Genomic DNA, 12,365 nt, shown 5'->3' with positions numbered 1-12,365 from the left:
GCCTCGCCCTGCACCTCTGTCCTGTATGCATCTAACACCCCTTTCCTCCTGCCCTCATGCCTCCTCTCCGTTTCATGGGCCAAAGCTGCTTTTTGGGGACTCGGGAAGGCCCGACTCCTGCCTTAGAGACGGGAAATGGCTGCACAACTCAGTGACCCTTAAGCTGCTTTGGGGCCCACACCCCTGCCACTTCTCTGACGCCCCACACAGGCTGGTTCATGGGACTTTGCTTACCGTTGTGGACCCCTTCCTCCCAAACACCACAGGCCTCAGGACCAACAGGCCCCCTCGGTCCTTCTGAAAACTTTAGGTCATGGCAGTGTAGTGCAGGAAGGTGACACACAACTTCTGCCTTCCGCCTTGCGGCACAACTCACAGCCTGTTCCCTCTGGAACCATATTCGTTGCTATTGGGAGTTGCCGTGATTATTGTCTTCAGTCATTTTTCTTTAGTTGCTCTGACTAAGTACAAGCCCTACATCACTACACGCTTCTCAGCCTGGAGGACGCACAGCCCCAATTCTGTACAGGGAGGGGCAAAACAGTGTGTCTGAGACCTCTTCCTGCAGCATCAGTTTATTACAAGATGTGGAAGAACCCGGTACTTTAATAAGAACCACCCACACCCCGCACACATGGAGGAAAAGAGCAGGGGTGGGGAGAAGGGCCTGGGAACAACAGTCCAGGCTCTGAAGTTTCACCCAGGTGGGGGCGAGGGGTGGACCTGCCGTGAGGGCGGCTTCTCCTTGTCCCCCAGGGGGCTCCAGGCCAACCTCCACGGTCCCCAGGTATTTTGGGTACGATGCTTCCCTAAGGCCACAGACAGACAGGCTGGGTACCGTCCTGATTTGAATCAGGTGCAGAGGACACTGGGGCACTTGGCACTCCTCCACCGTCCGCCGGACCCAGTGCTTCACACACGGCGTGTACTTCTCGCACTGCTCCCAGCCGCAGTTTTGTGTCCAGCCTCTGGCCGATGTCCCGCGCCATGTGGCCAGTGTGCCTGGCGCTCAGCATTTTTGAGTGCAGCATATCAATGCAGGGAGAGTGGCTTGACCTTTTGACAGTATTTGACTGTGGCCCGGCCTTGGCCGTCCACTGTTTAAGGATTAAATTGGCTTAACTTGGTTCCACTTGGTGGACGGCCAACAGCAGAGGTGGCTAAATATACGGGTGAAGACCCTCCTAGCCACCCGCCGACAGCCTTTGCTCTGGCCCGAGGACGTGCTGCTGGGGGTCACACTATCACAATGCCCAGCATGGAGTAAGTCTCTAATGACTGAGCTGGTCCTCGACTCTCATGAATAAGGCATACCTGGGCATCGACGAAAGGCTGGGTTGGCGAGAGCTGGGCCTCGATTCCCAGCTGGCTTGGGGAAGGCGGGTGCCAGATTCCGGGCTGTGGGTGGCAGTGCTGTCCCCCGACTGCAGGCTGACGGGAGAACTAACAGGAGGCTCCTCGGTCTCCTGGTCTGATGGCTGAAGCTGGCGGGTTTCGGGAGGCCTGGGGCTGCTCAAGTCCGAGCCAGGGAAGGGCCTAACTTTAATGGTGCGGACCTGGAGCTCGGGTTTTTTGTGCAGAGGATCAGGTACGTGCCCATCAGTTCGTCATAAGTCCTGCTTGTCACTGACTCCTCTATGTTCTCCGGCTGAAACCCCATCTCCATCATCCTCTGCGTGACCCCGGGGTCCATGTTCTCGCAGGGTGGCTCACGGTATGGCCTGAGCGTCTCCTCTTGCTTCCAGTTGAGCCACGGCTCCTTCATCACGTTGTGCAGCGCGGGTCTGTCGCTGGGCTTGAGGGTCAGCAACCGCCGCAAGATCCCTGGGCACTCGTGGGATACGAAAGCGGCACGTGGAAGTGCCCTCTGAGAACCCGCCGCCGCAGCGGGAGAAGCGTCGTCCGGCGAACGGCACCGCCCCGTGGGCATCTTGCAGAGCAGCACCCCCGGCTCCACGCGTCGCTTCCGGGGCCCTCACAGTCTTTGCCCAGGAAGCGCCCCGGGGCTACGCGGGAGAAGTTGCCCCAGAGCGTGCTCGGCTTAAGGCCAGTGCATTTCTGGTTGCGCCGAAGCCTGTGATTCTCACATTCAGTTCTGCATCCAGCGGCACATTCTCAGGTCTCAGGTCTCTGTGCACCACGGTCCGCTGGCGGAGGTATCGCCTGGCGGATGCCACCTGCCGGAACCCGTGGCGGGCCTCCTTCTCACTCAGGCGGTGGTGGTCCTTCAGACAGCGATGCAAGTCCACTCCGCGCACGTGCCCCATCACGACGAGGAGTCTCTGCGGCGTCTCAATGACTTCACACAGCTTCACGATGTTGGGATGGTTCAATAACCTCAGACAATTGACTTCCGTCTGTCCGCACGAGCCCTGAGAGCCAATGGCTTTGACAGCCACCTCCGACCCTGTCCAAATGTGCCGGGCCAACGTCACCTTGCCAAAGCTTCCCTGGCCGATGGTGTGCAGGAGCTCGTAGTGGTCAATAAAGGGCTCCTTATGGGGAGAGATGGCTGGAAGGCCATTCGCCATGGTGACCCGCTGACTACACTGGCGGATAATACTAAGTATCGATGCTGACTATGCGAACAACCAGTACTAACTACGTTAAGTATGTGAACAATGCTAACTATGCTTAGGAACGATGCCAATAAATGACTATACTATGCTGATACGAAACAATACTAATAAACCATAAAAACTATACTATACTGATACTAACGCTACCAACGCTAACTAGGCTAACAAACGGTGCCAATACATGATCCTAACTATACTATGGTGAGACTAACCTGCTAACTATGGTTACGAACAATGAGAATAAAAGATACTAACTATGCTATGCTGATACCAATACTAACAATGCTAGCTAGACTTACTAACGATCCAATAAGTAAAAGTAAGCAACGCTAACTGTACTAAATGTAATAACAATGCTAACTATATAAACAAGCTCACTGGTCCACGTCCAACAGGTCACCACGAATCAGCTTCCTGGGCTATCAACGGACAAAAACCTCAGCCCAGCCAGGACCGTGTATAGGATACTCTGGAACTCCATCACAATCGTGCCTTATGAGGTCAGAGCAAGATACAAGCAATCACAGCTGGGCAAAAGCCACAGGGTTCTCCCAATTACTCTTGACGATTCTACTCAGAAAAGAAAAAAAAAGGAGCCACAGAGCTTTGTGTTTGCGTGGAATAGCAAAGGCTGATATTTACCTTAGTAGAAATTAAGATGCTTAATTTCTGTAAGCATTCAGTGAACTTTTCATTTATAACTTGAAAATCTGTCATAACTTTTGTCTTTTAAAGACCTTATGGTGCCTACACTTAAGATATTCAATTCCTTTTCCTGAAACTCTGATTGGTCTCAAAGTGATTCCACAACTTAACTGATATCACGATATTATAGGAAAATGTTGTGTGACATAGGACCAGATAAGGTTCGTTGTTAACATCTCTAAAGCTGTGAGGAGGTATCTTTTATCCAATTTTTGCCAATAAGTTCATGAGCAGATTCCTCCTCAGACATGATGGAGACCAGAGTGCAGTGGGTTGATGTATACAAAGCGTTGAAAGAAAAGAACTGTCAACTAAGATCCTATATCGGGCAGAACTGTCCTTTGAAAATGAGGCAGACACTTGGACATTCACAGATAAACCAGAGCTGAGAGAGTTCTTTACCACTAGACCTGCCCTGCATGAAGGGCGTTCCTCAGGTTGGAATGAGAGGAAACGGGGCTGTCACTCGCAGGCTTATGAGGACATGAAGATCACTGTTCAAAGTCAACGCATGGACGATTATAAAAGCTGGTACCACTGTGTCATTGGTCTGTGGCTCTCCTCTGTGTTTGCTCCTTGACTTAAGACACCAACGTATAAAAGCCACTATGAGTCTACGTGTGGGGACACACGATGCATCAAGACGTAATCTGGTGACATCAATAACTGCGTGGGGTCAGAGCTGTGAAGGAGCAGTTCTCATAGGTTCTAGAAGTTAAACTGGTATAAATTCACATACGCATGTTCTGACTTGATGTTAGGTCATCAGGTGACAAAGATATATTTCTTGTGGATGTTTCGTCTTGGTCCGGTGTTCTTGGCTCCCAGCACCCTTGGAATTTCCTGAGTGATTTGAGCAATGGGAACATTTTCTTTTTTCAATATCTGGTCTCTTGTCCTCAGTTCCTGAAATCACTTCAGAGCTATAAAGGTGACATGAGTTTCTTGTTAGTCATAATAAGTCCCTTTTTTACCACCATTGGGTTTGTGCTAATGGGGTGACTTTTGGAAAACACCTGAGGATGAAGCCCTGTGGCCAGGGAAACTGGTTATGAATAGAGGGCTGTACACTTCAGTCCTACCCCCGGATTTCCAGGGAGGGGAGTGGGGCCGCAGGGGGATCAAGCTCCAGTGGCCAATGAGTTGATCAATCATACCTATGCAATGGAGCCTCCAAGAAACCCAAAAGAGGACTGCTATCACATTGGGGAAACAGAACGCTTGCTTGTGCTACGATGTTAGGCCCTGGACTAAGGGGACAGAAGCTCCTTTATTCAGGACTTTGCCCCATGTATGTCTTCTTCATCCGGCTGTTGATGTGGATCATTTAATATCCTTTGTAATACGCTGGTAATCTAGTAATCTGGCTTCCTGAGTCCTGCCAGCTGCTCTGGCCACTTAATCAAACCCAAGGAGCAGGGGGCGGGGGGGGGGGCAGGAGAAGCTATGATTTCTAGCCAGTCAGTCAGTAGCACAGGTGACACCGCGGACTTGGGATTGGCCTCTGAACGGGGCGTGCAGTCTTTTGGGACTGAGCCCTTCACTTGTGGGTCTCAGGCTGTCTCCTGCTAGAGAATCCGATTCAAGCCACAGACCTCACTCCAGAAAAAAACCACATCCTCCTCTGCAAACCCAGTCATGGAACCCCTGTGCACAGGTCACAAAGGAACCAGCCACAGACAGTGGGGTTTGGGACAGCTTGGCCTGACTTTCACATTTTTGTGTGCTTTTGCCAGGTGTCTTCACTATGTGGGGTTGTATTGGCTCAGAGAAAGAGCTGGCCGATACATGCTTCAAGGTCAAGGAGATGTATAGCCCAGGAGATGGTGCCAAACCTAAAAGGTGACAGTGTTTTTTTGCCACTCCTGGATGAGAGAAGATGAGGTCTGTGTGGACAGCAAGGGCCGCGAGTTGAGGGAAATGGGAAGATTTTGGCCAAAGGGTCCAGAGTGGCAGTTAGGAAGGATGCATAAGTCTAGAGGTCTAATGGAGAGCGTGGTGACTCTAGTTCACAGTTCTGTGGTATATACTGGCAATCAGCTGAGACTAGATTTCAGGTGTTTGCACCATACACACACACACACTCACCCACACACCCACACACAGTAACTATCAGGAGATGGATATGTGAATTAGCTTGACTGTAGTAATGATTTTACTATGTATGCAAAAACACCATGTTGTACACCTAAAATATGTATCATTAGTACTACAAAACCCCCAAGTAGATGTACCTGGGCTCTGTCACCTCTACTATGGTCACCTCTACATCACTACACGATTCTCAGCCTGGAGGATGCACATCCCTAATTCTGTACAGGGAGAGGCAAAACAGTGTGTCTGAGACCTCTTCCTGCAGCATCAGTTTGTTTCAAGATCTGGAAGAACCTGGTACTTTAAGAAAAACCTCCCACACCCCACATACATGGAATAAAAGAGCAGGGATGGGGTGAAGGGATCCAGGAACAACAGGCCAGTCTCTGAAGTTTCACCCAGGTGGGGGCGAGGGGGTGGACCCTCCATAGGGCGGCTTCTTTTCTTGGCCCCCAGAGGGCTCCAGGCCGACACTGCCTAACCTCTCTTCCCCTACTTGCTCCTGTTTCTCGAATGCCTCTCACCTCCTTTTAAGAGAGTGAAAGTTTGTCACCTCCAAAATCAATCTTTGAATTGTATACATACACATATATCATATATGTATGCATATGTACTTTGCATGTATCTTCTGTGTGTTTAAGCCTTGTTTGCTCTGTCATGTACATAAGGACAAAAGGAATCGATGACCATCTTTGAAGATAAGTTACCAGAAAGGTTCCATGGTTACAGCAACAGTCATTCTGGATCTGGGTGCTGAGTCCCAACACAGGCTCAATGTGCTCTGGGAGTTCCCTGTCCAGTAAGCGACCAGTCACTGTGAGATGCTGTAGCTCTTCCTGTATCCTGTTAGTGCCGCCCCTGGAATCCCAGATGGCAACCCAGCTGGGTTTGTGGAATGCCCGTAAGGAGCAACACATACTGAATAAGAGAAGGGTGGCCAGTTCTGGGGCAGCATTGGAATACAGGGGGCTTGTCATTCCTCCCAGCAGTTCCAGCTGTTTGTGGCAGTGAAACCACTGGCCACACACCTGAGTGTGCACAGTCCTGGGAACTCAGACGGTGCAGCCTGGTGGCTACCCCACAGAGCACTGGACGATGGGTCAGGACAACCTCTCCATAGGAGGTTGGGGACCCAGGGCTCCAAAGCCTGCTGGAGAGTGGAGCCTGGGGTCACTTCTGGCGTCCCAGCCTCAGCTGCCAACCTGATAGTCATATGACCACCCTGAAGTGCCTTATCACTTCTAATCTCAGAAGCTAAGCAAGGTTGGGCCCGGTGAGTACTTGGTTGGGAGACCTCCAGGGAATAACAGGTGCTCCAGGCTTTCGCCTCCCACCTCTTGTTTTCTCCCCCTCTTTGTGTCTCCCTCCTTTGCACTCTTCCCTCTTCCCCCCTGAAAGTTGCTTCCTTCTTTGGCTACTGCTGGGGATTCCCAGGAGTGGAGTCCTCATTAGGGTCTGTGGTGTAGGGGTTCCAAGAAATGGGGGTCTCAGTGATGACCGCTGAGATGGTGCCCTATGAGCTTGGTAGTGGGACAAGTTGGATGGAGCTCAGTAGGAAGACAGTACTTAATGGCATGAAAGAGGATCCCTAAGATGGTTATAACGGCCAACTGTATATTCTGTGTGTTCTCTACATCAAAGTAAAAATATATCTAGTTCTACCTATGTATTATCTATCTATCTATCTATCTATCTATCTATCTATCTATCTATCTATCATCTATCTATCATCTATCTCTTTATCTATCTGCCTATTTAACTCCTGGCAAACACATACATACAGTCATGACATATATATATATATATATATATATATATATATATATATATATATATATATATATATATATTGCTTAGAGTGAAAAATTCTAAGCCAAACAAACCAAACAAAGGAATAACTCACATGCAGAAACATGGATGGTCTTGAAAATGTGAATCTAAGTGTAAGAAGCCAGACATAAAAGCTACATATTGTACGACTGCTTTTCCACGAAATATTCAGAATAGGCAAATCCACAGACACAAAAAGCACAGTGGTGGTTGCCAGGGGTTGTATCAAGGGTCGAAGATAAGTGACTGTTTAAAGAGATGAGGGTTTCTTTTCGAGATCGTAAAAATGTTCTTGAATTAGCTAGTGGTTGCACAAATTGTGAACAGACTCTAAATCACTAACCTGGACCCTTTTAAAAGGGTAATTTTGTGGCATGTGAATTAGATCTCATTGAAACAATTGTGATGAATGAATAAATACATAAATTCATGAATACATTTGTGAAAAGAGTGAACGCAGGCATGGCTATTATTCAGAGTGCTTTCTTTGCTTCCTATACACTCCTGACCTCTGTGGAGATAGAAGAAGACCTCACAACGTAGGATGGCACACGGAGAGCTTGTCCTATATAGCAAGGGAGTTGGCCACCACCACCTGCCTTTGGCAGAGACTCCGAGACAAGGGAAGGAGGGAGAAAGCTCCATGGGGGCCAAAAAGGAAGGCACACTGTGATCAGGGGTCACGGGCGTGGCTGAGCTGGAGGTGGGCTGTCCAGAAGATGGACTTCCTGCCTGACTGCTCAGGGGAACGTATTTGGCTATCCTCCATTTGCTTCTCAGTTGGAAGCGGGATTCAAAATGAGGAAGCTGTCAGTCATTGGCTAAGTCCCAACACTGGGCTGATTGCTGTGGAGACGGTGGTCTCGCCTTCTGGGCTGATGGCTGCCTGCAGGCTGTGGTTCAGGTGCTCACCTGCTGGAGTGAGTGGTTCCCCGGCTCCCTGGCAGATTTAGAATATTCCATGGACTGACACACTTCCTTTCTCACCTTCAATAGGTAAGAGACTTTTTTATGGATGAACTTCATTCAGTTATTTTGTAAAAACAATTAAGTGAAAACAATGGTAATGATTGCAATAAAGTGTAATGGTGGTAATTTTTATCATTGCTATAAACCTCCGCAGTTTTTTCCTCAGTAACTTTCATACTGCAATGAATGAACCCTAACACTTTCAACTAATTCATTTTATTCTTTTATCACCCCCACCGACATCTGGCCATCTCATCTATCTTCCTGGATTGACCTAAAAGCCGCCAGCCCAAAGGAGACCCGACAACTGCCCCAAGAAAGTCAAGGAGAAGGATGGGATAGGCAGGCAAAGGCATGCAGCTCCCGCCAGCTGCCTGTCCCTGACCGGTCTACCACCGGTCATGTTCCTCAGCCTCGGGCATCATCCCAGGCCACTTGCATGTGCAAAAGCTGATCCCTCTCTCCTGAGTGAGACACGCATCTCAAACTTCCCTGGAGGAGCCTCCAACCACCAGAGCCCACAAAGGGTTACGGTCAGGTTCAAGGTCTCCTCAGCATCCCTCACAGGATGGCCCATGCCGGTCCTCATTCCTGAAAAGCTTTTTCATGAGCGCCTACAATGACCAGCCCCATAACACCATGGCTAGGCCCTTTTCTCCCAACTCACTTGCCTGGGATAGTGAGGGTCTGTCCGCCTCGGTGAAGGGGACCTTTGTGTGTTTGCTAACCTACGAGTGCCATGCCCAAGAGGGGACCCCCCATTTGGCTGTGAGTCCTCTCCACGGGGAGTCCATCCGCACACTTAAAATAGCACTTACTCAGGGGCAGCTGGATGGCTCAGTTGGTTAGAGCGCAAGCTCTCAACAACAGGGTTGCCAGTTCAATTCCAGCATGGGATGGTGGGCTGTGCCCCCTGCAACTAAGATTTGAACATGTTGACTGGACTTGGAACTGAGCTACGCCCTCGACAACTAGATTGAAGGACAACGACTTGGAGCTGATGGGCCCTGGAGAAACACACTTTTCCCCAATATTCCCCAATAAAAAATATTAAGAAGAAAATAAAAACAGCACTCACTCACTGCCTCATGATTGCTATGCACCAGGATTCAGTTTAGCTGACTTTTCTCCAAGTTCCCTTTGTCCTTCTCTGCAGATGTTGAAGGATGGGCTCAATTGACGTGAAACTTTAATCCACGCAGATCACCTCTGTTCATGGTGAATGAATTGCTCAGAGTTTTTTCCATAGACAACCCACTTTCATGTTTTCCAGTGCCAATAATTAGGTCTTCTCAATTTCATAGTTTTCATAGTCTAATGTGATTTTCTGGAAAAGAGGAATGAAATGATGGAGATCAATGAGATTGTAAACCAGGACAGAGAAGTCTCTCCGGCTCAGGAGGACGCAGTAAGGTCAGGAATCTTTAGCCAGGAATTTCTCTGCTGGCCTCTCCTACTCACTTTCTCACCTGTCTGGATACAACACACAGTCAGAAGACAGCTGGGTAGGGAGGGGTGAGACAAAACTGTCTATCCCAGTTTTTCTTACTATAGTAGCACACACATTACAAAATTTCCCACCTTCACCATTTTCTTCTTCTTTTTTTTTTTACTAGTTTCAGGTGTACAAAACAATGTAATAGCTAGACATTTATACCCCTCATAGAGTGAAAAACCCTGTCCCCCAATCTACTACCCCTCTGATATCGCATGCAGCCATTACATTTCCACTGTCTCTATTCCTTATGCTGTACTCCACTTCTGTGACCATATATATATATATATATATATATATATATATATATATATATATATTTATATATATATATATATATATATATATATATATATATATATATATATAAAACTATAGTTGACATTCACTATTATTCAGCTTCAGCTTCTGGTGTACAGCACAGTGATCAGGCATCTACACTGTCCCTGAAATGGTCTCCCTAAGAACACAAGTGTCCATTGGATACCCTACAAAATCTTTACAACATTATTGATTATATTCCCCAAACTGTCTTTCATTTCCCCATGGCAATCTTGTGGTTACCGATTGTGCTTTCTAATTCCCTCACCTTCTCCCTCATTCCCACCCCCCTCTCATCTAGCAACCCTCAGTTTTTCCTCTATATTTCTGAGACTATTTCTGATTAGTTTGTTCATTTATTCTATTCTTTAGATTCGGCATATAAGTGAGATCATATGGTATTTGTCTTTCTCCGTCTGACTTGTTTCACTTAGCATAATGTCCTCTAGTTCCATCCATATCGTTGCAAATGGTAAGATTTCATTCTTCTTTTTGGCTAACACTCCATTGACTAAATGTACCACAGTTTCTTGATCCAGTCATCTACCAAGGGGCATTTCAGTTGTTTCCATGTCTTGGCTATTGTGTATAGCGCTGCAATAAACATAGGTGTGCATACATTTTTTCAAATTAGTGTTTTGGATTTCTCTGGCTAGATGATACCTAGGAGTGGAATTGCTGGGTCATAAGGTAATTCCATTTCCAGTTTTTTTGTGATACCTCCATACTGATTTCCATAGTGGCTACACCGATCTGCAATCCCACCAGCAGTGCATGAGGGATCCTTTTTCTCCACATCCTCGCCAGCACTTGTTTTTTGTTGATTTATTGATTAGCCATTTTGACTGGAGTGAGGTGGTATCTCATTGTGGTTTTTATTTGCATTTCTTTAATGATTAGTGAGGTTGAAAATTGGATTTAATCGGTATTTTTAGAGCATTTCACCCCAAGGCTACAGAATACACATTCTTCTCAAGAGCACATGGAACATTTTCCAAGATAGACCCCATTTTAGGCCACAAAACAAGTCTCAATAAATTTAAGAAAATTGAAATCATATCAAGTGTCTTCTCTGACCACAATGGTATGAATTAGAAATCAATTACAAGAAAAAAACTGGAAGACACACAAATACATGGAGGCTGGATAACATGTTACTAAGTAATGAATGGATCAACAATGAGACCAAGGAAGAAATCAAAAGCTATCTCAAGACAAATGAAAATGACACAAAATCTATGGGGTGCAGCAAATGACCCAAAATCTATGGGATACAGCAAAAGTAGTCCTAAGAGGGAAATTCATAGCAATGCAGGCCTACGTAAAGAAACAAGAAAAATCACAAAGCAACAGTTTACCCTTATACTTACGGGATCTGGAAAAAGAACAGCAAAATAAGTCCAAAGGGAGTATAAGGAAGGAAATAATAAAGATCAGAGTGGAAATAAATGAAATAGAGACCAAAAAACAATACAAAAGATCAATGAAACTAAGAGCTGGTTTTTCAAGAAGATAAACAAAATCAACAAACTGTTAGCCAGACTCATAAAAAAAATAAAGAGAGGACCCAAATTACTAAAATCAGAAATGAAAGCGGAAAAGCGATAACTGACACCACAGAAATACAAAAAAAAAATTAAGAAATTACTATGAGCAACTATACGCCAACAAATTAGACAATCTGGAAGAAATGGACAATTTTCTAGAGGCGTACAACCTTCCAAGGCTAACTCAAGAAGAAACGGAAAACCTGTATAGACTGATTACTACCAGGGAGATTGAATCAGTAATCAACAAGCTCCTAACAAACAAAAGCCCTGGACCAGATGGCTTTACAGGTGAATTTTACAAAACATTGAAAAAAGGATTATCACCTATTCTCCTTAAACTATTCCAAAAAATCCAGGAGGGAAGCCTCCCAAACACTTTTTACGAGGCCATTATCACCCTGTTCCCAAAATCAGGCAAAGACATTACAAAAAAAGAAAGCCACCTTCAATTTTTAAGTGTACACTGCAGTGGTGTTAAATACATTCATATCATTGTGCAGCCATCACCACCACCATCTCCAGAACTCTTCTCATCTTGTAAAATGGAATCACTATATCCAGGAAACTATAACTAAGCATTCCTCCCAGTCCCCAGCCCCTGGGAACCACTATTCTATTTTCTGTCTATCAGTTTCACTATTCTAAGTATTATAGAAGAGGAGTTATACAGCATTTGTTTCTTTGTGACTGGCTTATTTCACTTACCACTATGCCCTCAAATTTCATGCATGTTGTAGCAGAATGTCCTCCTTTCTCAAATTTCAAAAATACTCCCTTGTATGTATAGACCACATGGTGCTTATTCACTCATCCATTGATGGC

The 12,365-nt window shown here is 46.4% G+C and overlaps 1 pseudogene across 1 annotated transcript in view; it reads right to left on the bottom strand.

Annotated features, from left to right (window-relative positions):
- Nucleotides 1–484: 484 nt before the first annotated feature.
- The window catches only part of LOC141567629 (serine/threonine-protein kinase MARK2 pseudogene), a 38,666-nt pseudogene continuing 26,785 nt past the window's right edge, over nucleotides 485–12,365 (bottom strand). Inside the window, exons 2-3 of the transcript XR_016021957.1 lie at nucleotides 9,256–9,504; nucleotides 485–4,207 (exon numbers count right to left, since the gene is read on the bottom strand). The product of XR_016021957.1 is annotated as a serine/threonine-protein kinase MARK2 pseudogene (transcript). The remainder of the gene's footprint in view (nucleotides 4,208–9,255; nucleotides 9,505–12,365) is intronic.

The sequence above is a fragment of the Rhinolophus sinicus genome, chromosome 8, assembly GCF_057876585.1.
Source record: "Rhinolophus sinicus isolate RSI-liver-muscle chromosome 8, RSI-T2T, whole genome shotgun sequence".
Classification (NCBI taxonomy): domain Eukaryota; kingdom Metazoa; phylum Chordata; class Mammalia; order Chiroptera; family Rhinolophidae; genus Rhinolophus; species Rhinolophus sinicus.
The sequence above is the reverse complement of the archived record's forward strand: the minus strand, read 5'-3'. Positions and strand labels throughout refer to the sequence as shown.